This window comes from Girardinichthys multiradiatus, chromosome 22 (assembly GCF_021462225.1).
Source record: "Girardinichthys multiradiatus isolate DD_20200921_A chromosome 22, DD_fGirMul_XY1, whole genome shotgun sequence".
In the NCBI taxonomy this organism is placed as follows: Eukaryota; Metazoa; Chordata; class Actinopteri; order Cyprinodontiformes; family Goodeidae; genus Girardinichthys; species Girardinichthys multiradiatus.
This window is the reverse complement of record NC_061814.1, coordinates 16107791-16113889: the sequence shown is the minus strand read 5'-3', so window position 1 is coordinate 16113889 and position 6099 is coordinate 16107791.

The window sequence follows — 6099 nt, the reverse complement described above, 5'->3', positions numbered from 1 at the left end:
GGACTCCTGAGGCGGCTGACGGGTACCGTGGGGCCAAGCGTGCCGCGGCCCGGGCGGTGGCAGAGGCAAAAACTCGGACCTGGGAGGAGTTCAGTGAGGCCATGGAGAAGGACTACCGGTTGGCCCCGAAGCAATCCTGGCAAACCGTCCGGCGACTCAGGAGGGGGAAGCAGTGCTTCGCCAACACTGTTTACAGTGGGGGTGAGGAGCTGCTGACCCCAACTGGGGACATTATCGGGCGGTGGAAGGAGTACTTCGAGGATCTCCTCAATCCTGCCATCACGCATTCCCTGGTGGAAACAGAGGCTGGGGACTCGGGGTTGGACTCTTTCATCACCCAGGCTGAAGTCACTGAAGTGGTTAAAAAGCTCCACGGTGGCAAGGCTTCGGGTTTGGATGAGATCCGCCCTGAGTACCTCAAGTCTTTGAATGTTGTGGGGCTGTCATGGTTGACATGCCTCTTCAACATTGCGTGGCGGACGGGGACAGTGCCTTTGGATTGGCAGACTGGGGTGGTGGTCCCCCTACATAAGAAGGGTGACCGGAGGGTGTGTTCCAACTACAGGGGGATCACACTCCTCAGCCTCCCTGGTAAGGCCTACGCCAGGGTATTGGAGAGGAGAGTCCGGCCGATAGTCTAACCCCGGCTTCAGGAGGAACAGTGTGGTTTTCGTCTCGGCCGTGGAACACTGGACCAGCTCTATACCCTCTACAGGGTACTCGAGGGTTCATGGGAGTTTGCCCAACCGGTCCACGTGTGTTTTGTGGACCTGGAGAAAGCATTCGACTGTGTCCCTCGTGATGCCCTGTGGGGGGTGCTCCAGGAGTATGGAATCGGGGGCCCTTTACTAGGGGCCATCCGGTCTCTGCATTGCTGGCACTAAGTCGGACCTGTTCCCGGTGCATGTTGGACTCCAGCAGAGCTGCCCTTTGTCACCGGTCCTGTTCATAACTTTTATGGACAGGATTTCTAGGCGCAGCCAAGGGCCGGAGGGGGTCTGGTTTGGGGACCAGAGGATTTTGTCTCTTCTTTTTGCAAATGACGTGGTGCTGCTGGCCCCCTCTAGCCAAAACCTACAGCATGCACTGGGGCGGTTCGCAGCCAAGGGCCGGAGGGGGTCTGGTTTGGGGACCAGAGGATTTTGTCTTTTCTTTTTGCAAATGACGTGGTGCTGCTGGCCCCATCTAGCGAAGACCTACAGCATGCACTGGGGCGGTTCGCAGCCAAGTGTGAAGCGGCTGGGATGAAGATCAGCTCGTCCAAGTCCATGGCCATGGTACTCGACCGGAAAAGGGTGGCTTGTCCTCATCAGGTTGGAGAGTTCCTGCCTCAAGTGGAGGAGTTTAAGTATCTCGGGTCACGAGTGAGGGAAGAATGGAGCAGGAAATTGACAGACGGTTCGGTTCGGCTGCCGCAGTGATGGGGGCACTGTGCCGGTCCGTTGTGGTGGAGAGCTGAGGCGAAAAGCGAAGCTCTCTATTTACCGTTCGTTCTACGTTCCTACCGTCACCTATGGCCATGAACTTAGGGCCATGACCAAAAAAACGAGATCCTGGATACAAGCGGCTGAAATGAGCTTCCTCCGTAGGGTCACCGGGCACTCCCTTAGAGATAGGGTGAGGAGCTCGGCCATCTGGGAGGGTCTCGGAGTAGAACCGCTGCTCCTCCACATTGAGAGGAGCCAGTTGAGGTGGCTCGACCAGAAAATGGTGGCTTGTCCTCTTCAGGTTGGAGGGGAGTTCCTGCCTCAAGTGGAGGAGTTTAAGTATCTCGGGGTCTTGTTCACGAGTGAGGGAAGAATGGAGTGGGAGATTGACAGACGGATCGGTGTGGCTGCCACAGTAATGGGGGCACTGTGCTGGTCCGTTGTGGTGAAGAGAGAGCTGAGCCGAAAAGCAAAGCTCTCGATTTACCGGTCGGTCTACGTTCCTACCCTCACCTATGGCCATGAACTTTGGGTCATGACCGAAAGAACCAGATCCCAGATACAAGTGGCTGAAATGAACTTCCTCCGTAGGGTCACCGGGCACTCCCTTAGAGATAGGGTGAGGAGCTCGGCCATCTGGGAGGGTCTCGGAGTAGAACCGCTGCTCCTCCACATTGAGAGGAGCCAGTTGAGGTGGCTCAACCAGAAAATGGTGGCTTGTCCTCTTCAGGTTGGAGGGGAGTTCCTGCCTCAAGTGGAGGAGTTTAAGTATCTCGGGGTCTTGTTCACGAGTGAGGGAAGAATGGAGTGGGAGATTGACAGACGGATCGGTGTGGCTGCCACAGTAATGGGGGCGCTGTGCCGGTCCGTTGTGGTGAAGAGAGAGCTGAGCCGAAAAGCAAAGCTCTCGATTTACCGGTCGGTCTACGTTCCTACCCTCACCTATGGCCATGAACTTTGGGTCATGACCGAAAGAACCAGATACAAGCGGCTGAAATGAACTTCCTCCGTAGGGTCACCGGGCACTCCCTTAGAGATAGGGTGAGGAGCTCGGCCATCCGGGAGGGGCTCGGAGTAGAGCCGCTGCTCCTCCACATCGAGAGGAGCCAGTTGAGGTGGCTCGGGCATCTATACCGGATGCCTCCTGGACGCCTTCCTCGGGAGATGTTCCAGGCACGTCCCACTGGGAGGAGGCCCAGGGGATTACCCAGGACACGCTGGAGGGACTATGTCTCTCGGCTGGCCTGGGAACGCCTTGGGCTCCCCCCAGAGGAGCTGGAGGAGGTGTCTAGGGAGAGGGACGTCTGGGCATTTCTGCTGAGTCTGCTGCCCCCGCAACCCGGTCCCGGATAAAGCGGAAGACGACGAGTACGAGTCCTTTTTACAGAACTTAAGTTTTGATACTAGATAAACTAGTTGGTTTCATATTCTTTAATTTTTTAGAGTTTTGTATAGTTTAGAAGTGAATATGTGGAGCAGTTAATCGGACGTGAAAGTGGGCACAAACAGGAATCGGACTATGGATACAACAAGAATACAATTATATACGGACGATGGATGTTTAATTAGACATGTGGTAATTTAATGTCATGGCTTAGCACGATACTGGTCAGTATTCTCTGTCTTCTCAGGATGACACCAATCCAGAGACTGGCTGTACAAGTAACCTTTTTGAGTGTTGGACTCAGAGACCTATGGACACATGAAGACTTTGTGGGACCCTGAACCAGGATAAATGCGATGCCAGAACAATAAAGTTGAAAAGAACCAATCTAAGAGACTAAAGTATGTTCCAGGAAGACCAAGGACAGAGACTGAATTACACTGTTTTTCAGCTGAGAATTTAACTGATGTTTTTTCCATGTCTGTTATAGCTTTAGGCTTGTCTTTATGTCGGATTAATGTTCTGAATTGTTTCAAGCTGTTTATGCACTCTGATAGAATGGGAGCATCCATTCTTGTGATATTCAGCTCCAGAGTTTCAACATGGTCAATGTCTTCTGTTACAAATATTGTGGTGAATAGGAATGATGAATCAGGACCTGTTTGGCATGAAAGGTCCTTAAAATAAATGTAAATGATACGTATTAGATTCAAAAGAGATCTCTTGTTCAGATTGGCCGAGAATGAGATTTCTCTGAGGCCTCCAGATGTTTTTTCCTGCCTTTTAGGACGGGTAGGTTTTTTGACTGGAGGTCCTAAGCTGACCTGAAGGTTCCCTTCATCAACACATACTTTGTGAGTTTGACAGACATGGATGTTTTCCATGGGTGAGTTGATGAGATGTGTTCCTGAAGGAGACTTTTGGGAAGAGCTACAGAGTAGCTGGATTTGGTCTAATTAGTGAATAGGTTTAGTTTATCATAGTCTAACACAGATAAAATAATGTGCGCATAGGAACTTTAAATAGGACCTTAATTAATTAGTTGAACCCAAAATTTCAGACCTAAACAAGAACAATCATTTAGAGGTGCTTATTAATTTTATACATAAAGTATCTTCACTACCTTCCATAATCGTTCACATTTATATTCGTTTTAATCACTTAACTACATCCCATATATTCACAGGATATTTACAATATGAATGTAGGACCTCTCTTAGCTGTTAATTAGCTTAAAAACCTAATTAAGGGGGGAGGCATAAAGCTGTGTTTGAATAGATTAAAAGTGTTATTATTGTGTTTACCATTATAAGATGAATTCTGTGAATTCTTTGTTCTGTGCATAAGGAAATAGGCCTGTCTGGAAACAGATTACATTAGGGAAACGTTCTTGGCGAGAGGAAAGACTAATGAGCTTGTTAGTGCAGTTCAGCCAGGAAATCTCATGACTGCAGCCAGGTCACTGTGACATTGGAATTCAGCATCCAGATAAGTAATGAGAATGTTGTTATAAACTATCACGTACGCCAACTTGATGTTTTCCAGATGTCTGGCAGGAGTATATTCCCGGAAAAGCAGAGAAAAGCAATGTTGTAGGTGCCAAGAAGGTTTACGTAAATGAGTATAATGATTTCAATTGGTCAAGAGGACCCAAATACACACCAATGCTTTGTATCTGTATAAAAAGCCGCGCTTTAAGGACTGAAAGAGGGAGACTTCTGGAATTTTTGATGAAGATGATTCTGTGCGCTTTTTAAAGAATAAAAGTTCCCCCCTGCTGCTTGAGAGAGATATTTCTGAGTTCTGTTTTAATTATTTTAGCTCAGTGATAAGACCACCTGCTCCTAAAATAGCAAAAGCCAAAACGTTCTACTTGTTAAGGTGAATCTGTTGGGCTTCTTCTTGGCACTCAGACAACAATTCTAAGTGCTGCTTACAGGACAGGTAAAAAATAAATTAGAAGGAACATACCCTCAAAAGACTTGTTTGATTGGCCTTTAGTGAACATTCTGAAAGCCGTGGGTCCCGTTCCTTTCTCTTGGCCATTATCAGAATCAGAATCAGAAAAAAACTTTATTGCCAAGTGGTGTTTCACATGTACGAGGGTGTTGCTTTGGTGGTAAGGTGCTACACATGAACAAACATACAGCTGACATAAATAAATTTGGAAATATCTAGTCAAAAACAAAAACAAGTTGTGTAGGAATGTTGTGAGAAAAATAGAGCATCTGGTAAATATTAAAAATATACAATAACAACAATGTGGGATTTTATCATTTAATTTAATCTCCTTAACTTGAACATTTAGTTCCTAGGCATTTTATTCTTTTCACCTCAAACATAAAGATAACTATGTTGCCGTGAAGGTGATCAAGCAATCTAAATAAATACAAAATCAACATAAATGTTAAACCTGCCTTTGTTATAACAAAAACTGGAGCTCTTTTGAACAAGTCCCCAATAAGCAGACATGTAAACTTAAAAAATCGGAAACAGAACACTTAAAAAAACTAATATTCAGGTTCACTATATCAGTTTTGTCCTTGATAAGCTTTGCTAGATCGATAGAGTGGAACAGCTGTTCTCTCTCTCTCCTGGTGGCGGAGCGTAATCCAGGTGAGCAGCAATGACATCCCTGCTCTAGTCTTTCCCACCTGTAGTTGTTTTTTTGTGCCTGTATTGCTCTTTAGGTTGATGAAAGCTTGGTGTATTTTGCACCTGCGTTCTAATAAAGCATCATACCTCTAAGAATCATCTCTACTAAGTGATGATTTTTACCCGTCATCTTGGAAATAAAATATTAAATAGTTCCTCCTGCATGTGCTCACGTACCACTAGGGGTACGAGTACTCCCGGTTGGAAATCACTGCCCTAAAGTAACCTTCTGCCCTGCTGTAGCCTCTCTGTTACTGTTAGTTTTTATTGATGTCATTAAAATAACTGTAATAATTTCCTGTATCTGTAAAACCTGATGTTATCTACCTTCTTGTCAATGTGCCATGGTTCGACTGTGGCAGTTAAAGTACATTAATCTGCAAGCATCACTATCTTCGACTGACTTTCACCTGATAAGAGCTCATTTTCTGAACCTGGACCATATATGATGTGACTTAGCAAAAGTTCAGAAAGCAGTATAACAGAAGCGTGGTTCTGTTGCGTCAATGAAATCTACCTTGGTATGATGTTATTAGAGTTAAAAGGTTATTTTTTGTCCTTTCAATGTTTGCAATTAATTCAGTGAATCACAGTTTGCTGGTCTAAACAATATGTTTTATTTTTCCTTAAAGT